Source organism: Haemaphysalis longicornis, unplaced genomic scaffold (genome assembly GCF_048455015.1).
Source record: "Haemaphysalis longicornis isolate Haplotype H1 unplaced genomic scaffold, Haemaphysalis longicornis Haplotype H1 scaffold_4, whole genome shotgun sequence".
Taxonomy (NCBI): domain Eukaryota; kingdom Metazoa; phylum Arthropoda; class Arachnida; order Ixodida; family Ixodidae; genus Haemaphysalis; species Haemaphysalis longicornis.
In genome coordinates, this window is record NW_027526361.1 from 54,598,455 (window position 1) to 54,617,240 (window position 18,786).

At 46.2% G+C, this 18,786-nt stretch overlaps 1 pseudogene across 1 annotated transcript in view; it reads left to right on the plus strand.

Moving 5' to 3' along the window:
- Positions 1-18,786, plus strand: part of LOC144179753 (neuronal acetylcholine receptor subunit alpha-7-like) — a 106,448-nt pseudogene that overhangs the window by 44,710 nt on the left and 42,952 nt on the right. The window lies entirely within an intron of this gene.

Genomic DNA, 18,786 nt, shown 5'->3' on the forward strand with positions numbered 1-18,786 from the left:
CTTCAAGGCACGTAACAAGACAAGTTCCCGAGGAATTCTGACAGCGGAGCTGTTTAAGTTTGAGCTTGGCCTGGTGGCGTTAGCAAAAAATCCCAAGAAAAAAAAATCCCGGGCCATCTCCACTACGTGGCACCTGCACGGGGAGGTTGCGAAGCGTGGATTGTATAAGTATATTCTTGGCGCATTAGCGTTTATGCCAACGGAAAGCAAACAGTTGGAGGTTAGAGATATACAGCTTTGCAGTAAAAGACTCTTGTCTTTGAAGCACGAAGCTCTCTAGCGCGAGGCGAGAACGAGTGTCCCGGTGTTTTTTAAGTATACGTTAGGCTATGTACATACTACCAACGCAAAAGCCATACCGTGATTTATGGACGTAAAAAAACGGCATGTCACGCAGTTATTACGACAGTTTCGGCAACAGTCTGAACCCGGCCTTACGAAGCGCTCCAGTGCGAGGCGTAAACGAGTTTCCCGGGGTTTTAGTACCATGACTACAGGAGACGACGATTACGACGACGACAGGAGACGCCAACCGCCCCAGCCCCCCAGGGGCTTCGCCCCTAAAACGGAGCCTCCTGTAAAGGGTGCACCACCACAGAGAGGGTATTATAACAGCGAAGCCGGCTTCCGCGCCTGCTCGAGTGTGAGCACAAGGAGCTTATGCGTATGTGCACCCCTTACTACCCCATTTTAAATGTGATACTCTTTTTTGAACAAGAAAAATGGCACAGCTTGCACTAGTTGTGTAATGCTGGAGAAACATTGGGGCTGGTGGTCGACCTAGCTTCTTCCGCTCCCCCCCCCCCCCCCCCCCCGGGATACGCTGATGGGGGTGGACCGACCAGAACGGCTTCGTAAAATTCGGCTAAACTCGACCTCACCCCTCAACACGTGGCCCATAGCGTAGCAAGAACATCGCAAAACCCAACAAAAATAAGTCTAGCAAAACCTAGCAAAACTTAACAAAACCGAATAAAGCTAGGTTGACCCCCAGCTCCGCTGATTCTCCAGCATTGCACAACTAGCGCAAGCTGCTCCAATTATTTTTTTTTTTTTTGCAGCTTCAACTCTCCGGCGGGAATTGATGTCGCGCCGACGAAAAAAAATTCCGTCTCCAGATGCTACCGCTCATCTTCCCCGGAACATCGAATCGGGATCGCATTTCCGCAATTTCACAATACATTCCAACACAAAAGCACACCAACGAGCGTCTTTGCTCCTCGTTTCTCGTATTATTTTTCACCTGCTGAAGGAACACGCATCTCCTAATAAAAAATACATAACGTTAAAGCACGTTTTTCTCTCGTCGACTTCCGCTAACATTACGTCGCACACCGTTACATCTATCGAATTTCCGGCGGTCCAGTTGCTGCTGCGGAGTAAGCGTCTATGAGGTCAGCGCGCCGACTTCAACCCAGCCGAAGCGTCTGGGAGGCGGCGAAAACAAGCATGGTCGGTCTCAACCTAGCCAGCGGAACGGCACATGGACTATCAAACGAACTAAAAGACACGCGCCAACGTGGCAGCTGCATTTTACGGCAAAAATATTATTGGTGGCTCCCAGAAACTTTCTAGATGACACTGTTCCTTACCAATTACAAAATTATACGAGCAGGTTGCATAGGAAGCACCAAGTTCCAGATATGAAGAAGCGTAACATGTGCCCAGATCTTAATCACTACGTTTTACATGTGTGTGGGACATTAACAACCTTCCCACCAGGTGGCAGTACGCGCCTTACTGGCTTGGGTTCTCTTTCGAATGGTGGTGGCGCCACTGTTTTTCCGAACAATGAATACAAATGTGTCGTGGGAATAACGGCTCTTGCTACCAGTCCAGTAAAGCTGCAACAATCAGCCTCCGCTGTCTAGTCTACGAGAGTGCTCGTCTTGGAACCACTACAATGGCACATTCGACAGTCTTCAGGACCAAGTATTGGCAGAAGTAAAGCAAATCTTCCAGCCTTTTTGTCCAAATCAAGTCTCCAAGCTCAGTTCATGGCAACCCTCTCTAGAACGCCGCCGCCACCAAAAGACATGAGTAACACCCACGACACTGAGAGGGGGAAAAAAGAATAACCGTCCAAATAACGAAAATAGTCATGCAATTTTCAAGAGAACTTTCCGAAGTGTTCGAGTATTTGCGGCAGTGGAGTAGCGTGGTACGTGGTACGTAGTAAAATTCTCTGCAAGCGTTCGACTCGTCCAAAATGGCTGACAACGCTCTTAAACGGCCGCCATTTTTGACGGAGTGCGGGAGGCCGCCCATAGCGTGGTTCGAATGAATCAAAGAATCCAAGAAGTGCCTTATTGCCTCCGGCGAAGGCACATTCTCCCCATAACGCTCCTGCGCACCGTCCTTGGGGCAGAGGGCATCCGGGTTGCCTTTACATTAAACGTCGATACCGCCGCCGCCGCCATCGGGAACGCCGAGATCTCCCATTTTGAAAAATTCATCAATGCTTTCGACCATCATTTCCTCGATAACTAGAACTTCGCGTCTGGCATTTCGCCAAATCAACCGGCACCGGGAAGGAAAAGTCAGAGTTCGCCGTCAGTTCACAGCGACGGCTGAACCAATGTGGTTTCGGCACAAACAAGGACTAAGGACTTCTGAATCAATTTCTACTCGGACTGGCCGCCGGCCAGGGCAAGAATCTCATTCAGCCAGTGCAATGCTGTCTATTTCTGTCGAAGGGTCGAAATCCTCGAAACCGCCTTTCCGCCGTCGCTCATCCCAGGCCACAATCTCCGTACATTCTAAATATGGAATGGTCGTGTATACAGTTATATATATATATATATATATATATATATATAAAAACTTCAGGCAGACTTTTACAAGCGTCATGTGGCTCATCATCAGGTCTTCGCTTCACAAGGTTCTGTACGAACGAAAATAAGTGGTTATGCGAGAATGGGCCAATAGTGATCCGCCCCTCGACCAATCCGAAATAGTATAACACCAAATGCATATGAGCTGGCTGAGGGCTCACATTGCAACGCATCAAAATTATCAAAGTGCAGTCGCTTTGTCTCAAGGATCGGTCAAACAGACCCCTGATTCTTTGAATCTGATCTTATCACACCATATTCACAGAAATGTCAGTCGAGCCAACTTCACGAATTCCAGATTCAGTATGCTAACTAGTTTGCTGTTTGAACCATAAGCAGTATTGCTACCGCCAACTTCCACAACCGCCAGGGCTCAGTGACCTGCCGCAGAAATGTCAGAGCAGACTTCGAGGTCATAAACAGCGATACGCGCAAAGCCCAAGCATCTTGGAGACTACTTGGTCTGAACTCTGCATACTTAAAATCAGCGTCGTTGTGGGTGCAACACCGGCACTTTGTGCGAACCGTTTTTATTTTTTTGTTCTGCACGAATTAAGTGTGTGTAGTGTGGAATTTCGTGCATTTAAGAGTGAGGATTCATTATTCGGTACCATTAGCTTGCATGAATCTAGTAACTGTTGTTGCGTGTGGGACTGTTTCTCAAGAGAAAAATAAATATTTGATTTGATTTGATAAAGATTTTATTTTTATTTTTCGGGGGGGGGGGGGGGGGGGGGGAGGGGGGGTAACTTTAGTATGGTCATCCACTGGAACAGTGAAGTGTATATGTTGCAGCTTCGATCGTGTATTATTTTGGTTGGGGCCGCGTTGGTGGTATTTTGAGTCCTTGTTGTTTCTGTGCTGTTTAAGGGAGGTAATATGCTGTCTGTGGAATTTTTGCACCATTTACACCACGTATGCGCCTCCAATTGATTGTGTTCTCCATCGAGTGGTGGCGCCACTGTAAACCCGAGCTGTAAATACGAATGTGTCACGTGAAGAAGGGACCTTGTTCTCCGATCATTAATGCTTCGGCAATCCGTCTCCATGGTCTCATCTTAAGGCGCCCGTATCGGCACCTCAAGGTGGCTTTCAATTTAATTACGCTGTTTTTTTTTTATTAACTCTTCTAAAGGCTAAGAAAAAGATGGTCCTTTTCCCTCATTCATTTTCGACTGCATTTGCGCAAGATCTTTTTTTTTTTTTAGATTCAACGATTTAGAGGGGCTGAGACAAGATTGATCATGAAACAGGCAACAGAGCGCCAACTGTGCCAGCGGGGAAATAATGGGAGAAGCTTTGCCGCTGAATCGCGAGCCGGCCATTTTCAAGCAAGGGGTAGTTACTTGGTTGCTTGCGAGGTTCCCCTTACGCCGATTTATCGGAGTTCGATGCAGTCGTGAACAGTTGGGCGGTTATGGCATGCGAGCAGTCGTGAACGGCAGTGCATCCGCAGCAGGCGCGGCGCAACTCGACGGCGCAGCAGTCCCTTTCGGCTGCCGCTCCCGTGCTCTGTTAGCTGTATTTAGAACCTTTCTTTCCACAAGCACGAAGCCGAGCGAGAAGCAAAGCTAATTTACGTGAGGCGACGGTAACCAGATGTGCAAATAACACCCAACAAAGAGATCATTTGCGCTGTGCCATTACAGTCGTATAAATCATAAGCGTTTAGCCCCTCAAGTCGTCGAGATAAAAAGAAAGCAGTAAGACGAAGCCTGCCGATCATTTTGCGGGAATGCTGTAGGTTATTGGAAGCACATCTCTCGCTTTTTTTTGTGCTCTAAACTATTCCTTTTTTGTTGTTGTCCAGCTAACCCTGCGTCTCAATGGAAGGATGAGTACTTCCCGAAAATTACCGCTAGAAGTCTATGAATTAGCGAGTTCCCAGTTATACACGGTACAGACACCAACTTTAAGTCTCACAATTTGCCAACGACTGCTTGGTTGCCAGGGTCGTTGACTTAAAGGGTACGTCATTCGAAAAATGAAATTAATTGTGCTGTTGAAATTACCCGTGTTTACCTCTTTGTTATTTTTTTTATCTCAATACTGTCTAAACTGAGTGACGTAAATGAAACGTCCCGTGAATAAACAATCAGAAGACATCTGAACACCTAAGAGATGGTATGCAGTAGCCAAAAAAATTGTTTAAACGCCTGCGAAGGCACACGCCCTACCGGACTATAGGATGGCCACCCACAGCTCATTCTCTTTTCTTCCTCCTCCTTCCCCTTCCCTTGTATTTCAATAAACGTGTTAATCAATCAATCAATCAATCAACAGTTGGACTAGACGTTATCTACGACTCTAGAGTCGAACACAACAGATTCTTCTAACCACCAAGGCATCTTGCCGTACACGCAAATGAAACAGAACATTTAACGCAGCATAGCCACTGACTAGTGCTTACTGCTCAGTGCCCAACTAAATTTTCCCAAGACTATCTGTCGTATAGAGTTTCCAACAGGCTGAGCTGACAATATAATGACCTCAAACAGGTATTTATTTATTTACTCTCAAGGCCGAAGCATTACAGAGAGGATCAGGTATACATCGTACAAAAAAACAAGAAATATACAGCAGATCAAAATTATAAGCACACCAGTCTGAAAACCATAAAAAGAAAGACTGCGTGATGTGCAAAAGAGGCAGGGGGGTTGTAATAACAATGTTCAACATGGTTGCGTACAAGTAGAACTTGTGGAACACACTCTAAACACGCGAAAGCGAACAAAGACTGGTTTTTCGAGCAGGTTCGACAGTCTGACAGTGGATTAAGGGAGCAAGAGCTGATCGCTCACATCCAAGCCTGGAACAAAATCCGGCCTTACTTCGCGACCTTCTTTCGTTCTGTTCAATCAGTACTCTTATTTCGCTGGAAGATTATGAAGATGTCTTACATGTTACACTACTTTATGTTGGGGCTGCGTCTACTCCCACGGCAGCCGTGAGAATTACCTCCGGTAAATTCTCACGGCAGTTTTCATAGAAGCTGGCTGGCCTAAAATTTGCTTAATAATATTACGTCCCAACGTAACCTAACATGACATAACCTCACGGAACCTAACGTAACCCAACCGAACGCGTCATAACTAGGGGTGTGAGAATATTCGAAAATTTCGAATATTCGAAAGGGTTCGAATAATCGGGTATTATGGAATATTTGGATTGATTAGTTTGGATTGATTTGGATTGATTAGCGACCAGTGGGGGAAAGGGGGGGGGGGGAGGTCTGCGGCTCCGTGAAGCTGACATCTAGTCGGCTTTTTCTGTGGACCTCCAGCATCATGTATTTACTTGATGCGAATGAAGATCAACGGGGAACCTACGCGGCTTTTAACTTCGGAAAAAAAATGACCAAAACATCGTTTTTATGAAGGCTCCACATTCGGCTTCTATGTTTCTGTATCCTGTGCGTTTGCAAAGTTTTTCCGGCAATGTCAGCGCAAAACGGCAAAAAAAAGGGCAATTTTCGGAGCGCTGTATCTCCGCAACGGTGCCACCGGGCGCGGCCATTTTGGTACATTGGATGGGCTGAGCGGTCCTCTTTCCGGCCCAGGCCGTATCTTATATCTTCGTTCATTTACAAACGCACAAACGGCAGATGAACAAAGACGCACAGACGAAGCCAAAAATATATTTTGATAAAAATCAAATTCAAATGAAGTTTACAAATTTAAGTAAAATAAATAAGTGCTTCACCTGTTGCCATCGTCACAACATTGCATAGGGAAGCTGTCCAGTCCAATACAGGCACCCAGCTAACCTACTTTGCATTGAAAGCTATCTCCCACCGTTTGCTCAGCAAATTGGGCTATGTACTCTTCACAGAGGAGCTTAAAATGATGTTTTATGGAAGGAAAAAGGCTGCAAAAGGCACTCCCAATTTCAAGGCAAGTCATTCCAGAAGCCATGTGTTCAAAAGGACACAAAAGGCTACAACCCTAGCGACTTTTGATTAATGAAATCTATGTTACAACTTCGTAAGCCTTTTTCTAAAAGCGGCTTTTGTTTTGCCATATACGTCGCTTGTTCCAGCGATTTCTTCGTGACCGCTAGGTCTATTTTGACTCAGTTCCTTGCGTTACACTCTTTTACGAACAGCTCCGGGCGTGACACTGTTGGTTTTTCATGTTTACGTTTTGTGAATTTTTATTCAAATAGTCGTCCATGGTCTATGTCCCTTTGGTACATTCACCTCTAAAAAACTGAAAACTAAAAAAACGCGTTGTAATAAAAACCTGATTGTCACTACCTCGTCCATTCAGTTGGAAATGCAAAACACTTCGAACAAGTTTTCTGTCATGTTTTATAGGCCGCTCAAGCTTGGAACAAGGTGAACCGAAAAAAATGTATCAATAAAAGCTCTCAAAATATTACCTTGAATTTTTTAAGGTGTCATCACAGAAGCATTTCCAGTTTCTGTGCCAATTTTCATCAAAATCCACAAATAAATAAAAAACGTTGAGTTCGAAAGCCGCTTCCCCCTAAATTATTCGATATTCGGTTCGATATCCGAAGCTAAATATTCGTATTCGATTCGTATTCGAAAAAAATTGATATTCGCACACCCCTAGTCATAACCTACCCAAATCCAGCAACCTAATCTACCCAGCCTAACGACACCAGAACAAAACCTATATTAAACGTAATTCAACCCATTCTAGATGTCATAGTATACGTCGATCTCTGGACAAGTCTAAAACCAGAGAAAAAAAGTATTAACAAAATCTCGATGACCGAAAAATTCTGAAAGCTAAAAAAAAAAAAACATCGCAATGCCAGACTCGAACCTAATACCTGTGACACACGGTAACGCTAGATCTCCTTTAAACTAAACCCCTTTCGCCACGTCAAAGGACATTTTGTGGAAAGGAGTGGCGCTCCTGACACACAGCAACCCCCGATCTCCTTTATGTAGTTGCTGTAACTGACACACCAATAAAGTGGCGCTAGCAGTTCTGTTGAAAAAGCATGCACAATAACAAAATTAAAGTGCGGCTAATAGACCTTTTTAATTATTTTAGAGAGGAACTGTGCGTTTTATTGTTGTCTAGAAAAAGTAAATGGGTAATTTCACATATTTGTATTAAACAGCAACGACAGAGTGCTTTTTTTCGCCTATGTCCCGTGCCTAATCTGGCAACAGCGGGCAGATGCTTAGAAAAATACATTACGATTGGGCGTGTTTGGTGAAATTTATTTCATTGCAGTTTTAAAAATTTATGAAAGTATTATGAAATCGCATTTGGTCTCACTAAGTTCTGAGAAGCTTATGATTTGCTAGCGCCTGCTTACGAGGCTGCGCCGCTAGCTGCTCCTTTTCGTCCGGGAAAGGAGATAGGCAAACACCCCTTACGGGAAATGCCCGTTTCGGTGAAGGAGATTCTCCTTTGTCGTGTGTCACCGAGGCGAACGCCGTTTCGGTAGCAGTCCTTCTCTGCAAAGGCCTTTTAGGTGCCCGTGTGTCAGGGGTATTAACCTTCTCATTTAGAACCGAGAACTATACCACCGCGCTACAGGGGCATATGCAAACGCGACTTTTTAGGGAATATTTATCCCATAGAATCTTAGGCTATCGTGCTTAGCCAATGAGAGGCGACTTCCGTGAGAAATTTCTGACGGTAATTCTCACGGTTTCCGGGATAGTCGACACTACCTTATGTTAGTGTAACTGTTAACGTAACTCGATTTCCCATTCGCGTTAACTTGGCGAATTCGCTACCTGGCCGAGGGTGTCGAGCAGGTCGGTGCAGCAGAAGGTCTGGTCGTTCTGGCCTGACGACGCCGAGGCCCGTTCGGCTGCGAGGCTGAGCAACGCCCAGCCCACCACGGCCAGCCCGATGAGCACAACGGCCACTACGTAGTAGCGGTCGCGGCCGGAGTTCCACGACTCGGCCGACATGCCCATGCCTTCCTGCAGCGGCATCTCGTTTGACGGCGCACGCAGGCTGACGGGGAGCGTCGCCTGGGCCGCACGCGTAACACGAGCGGGTTCCGTCCTGGACGTCATTTTGTTGTCTCTCTTCATTTTCCTTCGTCTTCTTCTCCTTCTTCGTGATCTTCGTCGCCTTCCTCTTCCTCTTCATTATCAACGACCTCTTCTTTACCATGATCGTAACCTTCATCATCACAAGGCTCAAAATACCAGTTTTCAATAACAACATCGTAATCGTCATCTTCTTGTTCCCTGTTTGCTGGCGTAGTGCATACACGTCGAGAGGAATTCCCGTGATACAGGATGTTGAAATGAACCGGCTACAACCTCTACATTTCATGCCGGTGGCTTCGTGGTCCTCGCAACGAGAGAGAGGTACAACTGGAGCGACACGGAGGGGGAAGGGTGGGAGTAACGTTCGAGGCAATTGGTCAAGAGGTCCTGAAGGGGATGCATGAGAGCTGAGCAAAGAGTGTGGTATTAGAGTGGAAAGGGGGTTGGAAAGTGTAGCTGAGGCTAACTTTTTTCGGCTACAGAATGACCGCTCTCGGTGACGTCGGTCTTCCCTCTGACTTTGAGTTCAGCCATTGGCGACGCTAGGTTCACCATGATTAAGGCCTATGAGTCCGCAGCCAAGCGGGCCGCTAAGCCCATGGCTCATCATGCTTGGCCAATGGCCAAGCGGCTTCAGTACTTTGAATTTTGAGGAACTTTCAGTCCGAGTACCTTGAGGAGTTGGATGAGGAGTTGCAACTGGATGAATGGGGCCATTCCAAAAACTAGTTACGCAGATTCCTAGGCGATTGCGAGTGATACGTGATGCATTCGTAGGATATGATAACGACATGCGAAATAAGCCATGCGAAGCCAAACGCGAAAAGACAAGCAGCAACATGCAGCTGCGCACAGCCTGAGAACGTCTCACGTCTTCGCTCCGTTGCTTGGCGACCTGCGAGACTGTATTTTTGAAGGTAAAGTTATTCGGGAGCTAAGATCTAGCTCCCGAATCTACATCTAGCTTTATGCGTCATTTTGCAGAGAGATAGAGAAAAACTGGAATAATAATTTTTGGTGGGTTACAAAGAAATTCCTGGGAGATGTCAGAACGCAAGCCTATTGGTAGCAACTAATGTGCACAGCCTAAGGAACACTACGGGTATCACATATCACAACCACCGCAGCTGGCGCCGTACGATAGAGTTCGTTGATTCTCAGTTATTCTCTTCCCCACTGCAGCTCCTCTTCCAGGCAAACGTGATATGACGATAATAACGATGGTGGTAGGGAGGTGGGGTGGCAACAAGACGACGATTGAAATGACTCTTGCACGCTCGGGAGGCTGCAGCCAATCAAAATGACGGGTGCTCGAGCAGATGAGTGGCATCTCAACCTTGAAAACCGTGAGCAGAAGGGCTTTAAAATCATCTGAATTGTTGCCCTTCCCTGCAGTCGAGAGGAAGTTAGTAATAGTCAGTCTAAATTGACCGTTCTTTTTAAATTCTGACTAAATATCGTCGAGAACAACAAAACAATAGGAGGACACGTGACCATGAATACGAAAGCTCGCAGGATGAACGGCCCGTCGCCTCAATAAAGGAGTGGACTGCGGACGCTTTATCGTCGTGGCCTAAACCTAGGTCAAAACGCTGAAGAGAAAATATGGAAGAAGAGAAAAAGAATCGATGGCGACGAAGGCCGGATTTAGGCGACGTGCGTCGCATTGAAAAACAGCTGCGGCAAAGTAAAATGAACTGGGGCGAAATTCTGTGTTGCGTCCGTTTCAGGAGCGTCAGTTTCGATTCGTGGCGTATAGTTCCGGTTGCGGTGCCTCTGGCGTATGCGCAGAAATGTATGATCCGCCTTCCTTGTTTTACGTCACATTTGGGTAGTTTTCTAATTCTTTGGTGTCACGTCTGTGGCGTCCCCCTTTGCTTTGAAGTCGTTTTCAGCGCACTTTGTAAAATCGTTACTGCTACAACAAACAATCATAAGGGTTGGCAGTCAAGAAAACCTCGGAAAGCAAAGGGGAGGATGTGGTAGGTCATTGAAACAGATAAGGAATTTGGAAAGAATGAAAGTGGAGAAAAAATGCCCGCCAGGTGGGATCCAAACCCACGACCTCCAGAATACCGGTCTGGTGCAATTTCTTGACTGCCAACCCTTATTTCTGTCTTATTGCAACGAGCCCCTCAGTTCTGATTCGCTACATGCATAGCGAGGGCCTCTGTTACGGCAGTCTTGGTGCCATAGGGAGCTTAAGAGGGTTCAACGCTGGTCGACCACTCTCGACATCTCGTAGACACTCGAGTCACGGCCCGGGGGTTAAAGAGAAGGTCCCCTTTACCCCGAGAAGTCGGAGTGGCGCTGGCTACCACCCCCAAGCACAGGAAAAAATTACATTGACATAAATACCCCAGAAACTGGAGGGAAAAATCGCACCGCCGGTAGCGTAGTGGTTATCGCACCAGACCGGTATTCTGGAGGTCGTGGGTTCGGTTTCCACCTGGCGGGCTTTTTTTCTCCACTTTCTTTTTTTCCAAATTCCTTATCTGTTTCAATGACCTACCACATCATCCCCTTTGCTTTCCGAGGTTTTCATTACTGCCAACCCTTATTTCTGTCTTATTACAACGAGCCCCTCAGTTCCTATTCTGATTCACTATATGTATATATATATATATATATATATATATATATATATATATATATATATATATATATATATATATATATATATATATATATATATATATATATATATATATATATATATATATATATATATATATATATATATATGTATATATATATATATATATACAGGGTGTCCCAGCTATCATGCACCAAGATTTAAAAAAAGAGAAATAGCGTAACTCGAAGAAAACCTAGTGCATAATGTTCGCAGTACTGTGAAGAAGCGGAGAGTATTTTTGTCGTTAATGAGACTTATTAACTAATTGTAATTAATTATCTAACTCGAGAAGTACTGTCCCAATCACTAAAGTGTCAATGAGGCACTTGTAGGTAACCACGAGGGGCATCTAACAGCGGTATTTTCAGCGATGAACTAATTGCGTACACATTTATTCTGACTGATAAAGGAAACCCGCGAAATATGAAAAATACCACGTGACGGCGCCTCCGCGCGCACCGTAAAGCAACGCCCTCAAACAGGCTGCCTCTGAGTTAGCCAGAATGAAATAGACAAAAGAAAGAAAGAAGAAATCGCAAGCGAGTTTGTTCCTTATCTGCACACGCGTCCCGCGAATCTTGCTGCTGCTGCTCCTTCCATGCATGCTATTATCAAGGTGATACGCTGTCTCTTCGGACGGATAACACGCGAAGCAGTTGCTTTCAATCAGCTTTGTTTGGGGACGCTGCTTTACAATGCGCGCGTAAGCGTCGTCACGTGGTATTTTTCATATTTCGCGGGTTTTCTTTATCAGTCAGAATAAATGTGTACGCAATTAGTTCATCGCTGAAAATACCGCAGTTAGATGCCCCTCGTGGTTACCTACAAGTGCCTCATTGACACTTTAGTGATTAGGACAGTATTTCTCGAGTTAGATAATTAATTACAAATAATTAATTAAGTCTCATTAACGAAAAAAATACTCTCCGCTTCTTCACAGTACTGCGAACATTATGCACTAGATTTTCTTCGAGTTACGCTATTTCTCTTTTTTTAAATCTTGGTGCATGATAGCTGGGACACCCTGTATATATAGGCTGTTGGCTACTAGTACTGGTGGGGCGGCTCATACATATAAACTTCCTTTAGCGCACAGCACATCTGTAGCATATTTGACGTAGAACTTACGTACATAAACGAAATTAAGGTATTTTTTAGATAAAAAGTTTACATTTTAACATTTTTTACGAATACAACCAAAAAATTTGGCTTGAAAACGGCTTCGAAATCAGACATTCTAAAATCAAAAACAAAAGAAAAAGAAAAAGTTTCTGCCTCGCGCTTTCGCGAGCGGCGGTAACAAGAACAAAACAAATAAAAATAACTGCCTCACGCTGTCGGCTCGGGCGGCGCCGGCAACTGCTTTTGGCTAGTTCGAACCGCACACATCTGTACAGCACCAACCAGCGGCCACTAAATTGAAAAAATATATGAAAAAACAAGAAGTACCGCGCGCAGCCGCTCACAGCACTATCTTTACGATATCACTCAGGGCGACGATCTTTACGCGCTTGATCAATAGCGTGCTTCGCTTTTTTTTTTTTTTTTGCCAGCTTTCTTGAACTCAGCCTTAGCCACTGAGCCACAGTGGCGGATCAGCTAAATTTTGCACCAACCCACCGTCGTTTGTGCAGAACCACCCATCACGGTAATTGTTCATACAATTATGCTAACGCAATAGCAACTAAAAAAAATCGCCAAGACAGCAGCGTGTTACCCACTGCGCCGCCATTTGGCCCGTTCGTTTCTAATGTCCCGCACTCACTCCTAATAGCTGTCACATTTCTACATAAGCAAGAGGGGGAGGATGTTTTAATCTACTGACGAGGTCAGCCTGGCAGGCTACCTGACATGTTGCATCAGATGGGGATAACAATGACGTGAAGCTTAAAGGAGCCATGAAGACAAAATACAAGTTGGGTTTATTAAAAAGACAGCTTAGTCCCGATAACAATGATACCAATATCATTGCAACCTTTGAACAAATAACGTAGATATTAAAGAAAACGTGTGAAGCAGTCGCGACCCCCTAGCCAATTTCCCGCAACTTTTCTATGACGTCACGGAACCTTGTTTGTGCGATTGGCGGCCGCCTAACTGACCTCTCGCGACGACACATGACTGGACGTCTGTAATGCGGCCTCTAGTTCCATTTGACCGCATCACTTGAATGCTAACGTGCAGTTAACACACTGAAAATAATGTTTTATTGTTGGCCCGTATGACGTCATTCTTGCTCATAACACGTCACTGTGGCGCAAAATTTGAAAGTTTTTGAATACTTCTTGCTTTTTTTTCATTAAAAAAAACATCTTTTGTGGCTGTAATGGAGCTGGGTGAGATGCTGAATACTAGTTCTTTCAAATTAAATGAAGTTGTATTTTCTCTTCGTGGCTCCTTTAAACGCTAGAAAAATTAAAGTAACATTCATCGTAGGCCCGGAACACACGCACGTAGGCCCGGAACAGTCATGTGGCATAGTGGCTACAGAGTCTACACAGACCCACTGCCCAGTAAAAAGCATGACAGGGCTATTTTGATTGTGCGCGGCGCCGTGTTGGAAGATGTCCACAGACCTTAAACATCTCTTTGCTGAGCACGAGGACGCGGATTCGATTACAGGCCGCAGCGGCCGCTTTTCTAATGAAGGCGAAAAGCAAAATGCCCGTGTCTGCGAGATTTCGGCGCGCGTCAAAGATCCCCAGGTGGTCAAAATTAATCGGGAGCCCTCCACTACGGCGCGCCTCATCGCCTGCGTTGCGACGGCGCGTTAAACCCTACAATCAATCGAATCAATTGAACATCTCTTGGCGTTATGTTCGAGGGTAAACGCAAAGGCTGTTTCATTGCCAGTCTTGAAATTGTATAGCGAGTATGCACATAAAACAATCTCAACGTCTTCGCGGGTTGAGAACTTTCGAAACGGAGGAGTGGCAACTTATCCGATTTTAAACAGGAAGGGATTTGTGCTAAACAGGTACTATCTAGAACGCTTTTATCTCGCTTGCAAAGGCCTTCCGGCATCCGGAACCCGCAGTCGGGATCAATGGCACACAGAGGTCGATAAGCCCGGTCTGGTTTGGTCCAAATCGACCGCTGCGAACTCCTCGCCTCTGATGAGGCGAGGGTTCCGGCGTCTCGTCTCATGAAAGGCACAATGACGATCAGGTTGTGTAGGGCAGAGAAGGCATATCGGTAGGCGGCAGCTAGCGTTGCCCGCCACTTCACGATGAACCGGAAGCCGCTGAAGCTCAATAGTGCGAGCCAAATTTAATTCCTGGGTGTGCCGGATGTTGACTTCGTGTGCAAGCTGATTGTGAGGAAACGATATCAATGGCTGAAGGACAGCGTGGGAGTCAGTGAAAAAAGGCCCAAGCGTTGAATGGTTGCGTTAGGATGGACCGCAATGCAGTACGCAGACTTGCCAGTTCCGTTGCCTTTGAGGGGGTTGTAGGGGCCACACTGGCAGTTATTCTAGCACACATTGCAGGAATGCATATCTGTACGGCATATGATGTGTCCGTGACAGATCCATATGTGTAAAGAAATTGTTTTCCTTTCTTAGCGGTTCGCGATGTGCTCCAAAGCGAACATTTTACACCAGAAAGAGGCAAAGTTGCGTTACTCTTAATACGGGAAACATTCGAGGAATTTTCGATTGACCTGTATAGACTTATGTTGTGTGCGCAACGAAGTTTTTCGGTGACTATTTGCAGGGTTAAAGCCCCTCCTCTCGCCTGGAGCGTGGGCATTGTATTGCTTACTAGATTTATGCGGGAAGGCTCGATGCCGCCCACAAACTTCCGCGTATTTTAGCGCATCCGCTGTAGCCATGCTTGCCGAAGCTCGCTGTCCGGTGTCACGCGATGGCAAGCTTTCGTGTTCTTTTCGCTGGCTTTGCAGCTGGCGATTACGCAGCGACATTTCTGTGTACTTGTAGATACCGACAGTTGCGAAGCAATGGAGAATCTGCGGTCTCGAAACGCGTCGGCTTGCAGTGCTCTTTTAAAAAGATGCTCGGACTGTTTTCTAAGCGGCGTGGGACGGCATGCACACTCAAACAACCAGCGCACTCAAGCAGAACACACGCATTATTTTACAACGTGAGCACATGTCTTGGGACGAGTAGTATGACAAGGCAGTTTAAAAAGGAATAAAACGTGAATACATGCGATGGCGCATAAACGTGCTGAATCCGATCCTAATTCAGTAACGATGCAGGTGTTGACCGAGGCCACCGACGGTGAACAGACAACGTTTCCGCTCGGCGGAAGTGCATAACAAAAGCTACCCAAAAGCAAGAATATCTGCTCCATGGCACGTAAACGAGCATAATGATGGCGGAAATTCGAACTGAGCGAAAGAGAGGCGTTACAAACTTTGTAATCAAACTTGGTTGTCCGCTGTGCGTAAAAAAAAGGAAACACAACTAACGCGCAAAACCTGAAGGTAGCGACGCTGTACGATCACGACCATCACGACGGTTTAAGCGCACGATTGCCACCGATTTGCTTCTTCGTGGCTTCCGCAACGATCTTTATTTATCGTTATTGCTATAAGTGTTAGCTTCTTTCTTTTTTTTGGGGGGGGGGGCGGGGGGGAAGTGATAATCATTGGACATCACCTTGGAAGGGCGTACGCTATGACGTGTCTTTCTCGTTCCGAGCAAGTGTTGTCACAATTACGGCGAACGCTGGAGTTGGTCTTTCAACATGAAAGTATTTTGTTCCCGGATACACAAAGATTTCGGCGACGTCATATCCATCACGGAAGTGATGCCGTTACAACGAAGCAAGCTGTCTGTAAAGGGTGCACCCCTGCACAAAGGGTCTTCTTGTGGGGAAGCAACCCTTACAACTAAAGAGCACGTTATACTTAGGGTTGTTCGTTTGCGGGTTTTATATATTAACACGTCAGTGTATTATGCCGGGATACACCCAAGGTTTCACGGACGTCATATCCGTCACGGAAATGACGCTAGTACACCTTTGCCGAAGCGACCCCGCCAGGAGGACGTCGCTCGCCAAGCACACCCACAAGGCAGCCACCGTTCCGCAAATCATGCTCCTGCTGATTTCGCTGCACATTTCACTTGCGTGTTTTACCGATTCCTATGACAGAGGAATCTAACACTTTCTTTGGCCAATCTTTGCCAATCTCCCTAAGTGGGTATGCTCGGCATTTTCTTGGTATTTTTAATAACTGCGGACACGAAAAATTACGATTTGCTAAACAGCTTCGCTGTTAAAAAGTTATTCTTTCGTACAGGTGCTGGTGACTGCGCAGCCCATGGTGATCGCGATTTTTTTTTTTTTGCGTTATTTGAAACATGCTTTGGGGCCTCTTTACACGTAATATCGTATTGGATAGCCTTACTGGTATTTCTTGTTTGATAAAACGTCTTTTTTGGGAACAAAACCTTGGGTTTATGAAAATGAGCGTTGTTTATTGCAGACTTCAGCCTGTGCGGCGGACCAAAGTCTCTTAAACTCACTCACGCCTGCACAAAAGAAAAGGTGCAACGCTTCGTGAAGAAAATGAAATTTCCACGCTCTGAGCAAGACTGAGCGGCGCATTTTCGGTAAACCGTGCCCCAAAAAACGCCTTTCCCACAAAAAACGGCGCCCGGGAAGAGCTCTCCCGGCCCCTTTTACCCTTCGGCTCCCTCGCTACAGGTTCGCGCCGGTAAGCGAGCTATATACGTGATTCAAAAAGGCGGGCCTCTCCTCAGTTCCGACGGCTCAGCAAAATTTGTCCCTGCGACTCTCCTGCTGCGTTAACCTGAGAACCTTTCCTCCAACCGAAGGTGGGGGCCAGAGTTCATAAAGCGAAGATTTTTGCTGATTTCGCTCTCTGAAAAAAAAAGAAAGACATCCTTCCCGTCTTAGGGTTCCTTTTCTTTAGTTGCTATCCTTCTCCGTCCCAAAATATTTTTCCAGGCAGCGGGTGTACCTCAAGGTGCGGTTCTTTCTACTTTGCTGTTACTTCTTCGCACTGCACGCTAAGCTTGCCGTTGTAAGACTGTCAGGTGGGGGGGGGGGGGGGGGAGGGGTTCGCTTCCTCTTTCTCTCTCTCTCTCTGCCTCCGGCGTGGTAGCGAGTGAACAGTTTGGAGCGAGCGTGGCAGAAACGCCTTTTGCGCGCCACCGATTTCTGCCGAGTTAACGCTTTCTCGTCGCGGTGGTGGGCGGCTGCGCTCGAAACAGAGCCACGGTACCCGCCCAGTCGCTTGTCTGTATAAACATCGATAAAGACGCATGGGGAGGCCAAGCTGCAAGGTGCCGCCGAGAAGCCTTCGTTGGCGCTGGGTCGCGATATACTGGAAGCAGCAGAATATTAAGTCGGAGATATCGTTCCCCACAGAATGCCGATGCTCCGATACCTGCGTTGGCAAAGGTGTATGCGCCAGGCACAATAGCATCAATATAATAAAGAAGAGTGGATGCGGATTCGCTGGTAGTCAGCTTCCGTCGATAAAATTTTTCGCCCAAGAATAAGAATGTGCGGATGCAGGAAGCTGCGTTGCTGAATCTGGCATTTTCAGTCGTCGCCTTCATCTCGTTGACTAGCGTGCAATGCTTGGCAACCCTTTCCAGCAACCCTGGCGTGTGAGTGGGCGTAACAAAAAAGCGGAGCACTGAAGTTAGGTCATTGGTTTTGCCGTTTGCTTTGTTCGGACATAAACAACCACACAAAAAACTCCGCGAAACTATAAGTTATTTGCACCACTCAAGGCAAATGAGTCTTGGAATGCTGTAAGCTAGAACACCATATTCGTCAATGACTCCTGACTTATGTGAAGGAAACGTTGTCGACAACATGAGTGTGGGGTCGTTGTCGTACTGCCACAACGTTGAAGTGCAACTACAGCGATAAAAGTTAATTGTAATAGCGACGGTAAAAAGAGGGTCACTGACCAAGTCAAAAAATAAAGGCTTTGGCTTTTCAGTGCCAGTACGTGTAGCAGACGGTATTTTGTCCAACACTGGACTACGTTTAACATTAAACTTTAAACATTGAATTGTCAAAGCGCCTACACACACCGAGGAAAAATCAATGATGCAGTGCAGCAATAACTGGGATTTGATACCGCTTCGGCACAGTGGAATCGACTGGAAAGCTTACTTCTTTGTCTGGTGCGGTCTCCCCGTAACGTCCGGGGCAGAGAGCTCCAGTGACCCCGGCGATGCTTCTTTTGTCGGTTTCTATCGCATTCACTTGCACTGAAAACCCAGTTCTTAAGACCACGCTTTAGATAACGGGAAAGAAGTTCCGTAGAGCCAGTCAATGAGGGCAGATTTAAACAAACGAACCAATCACAGT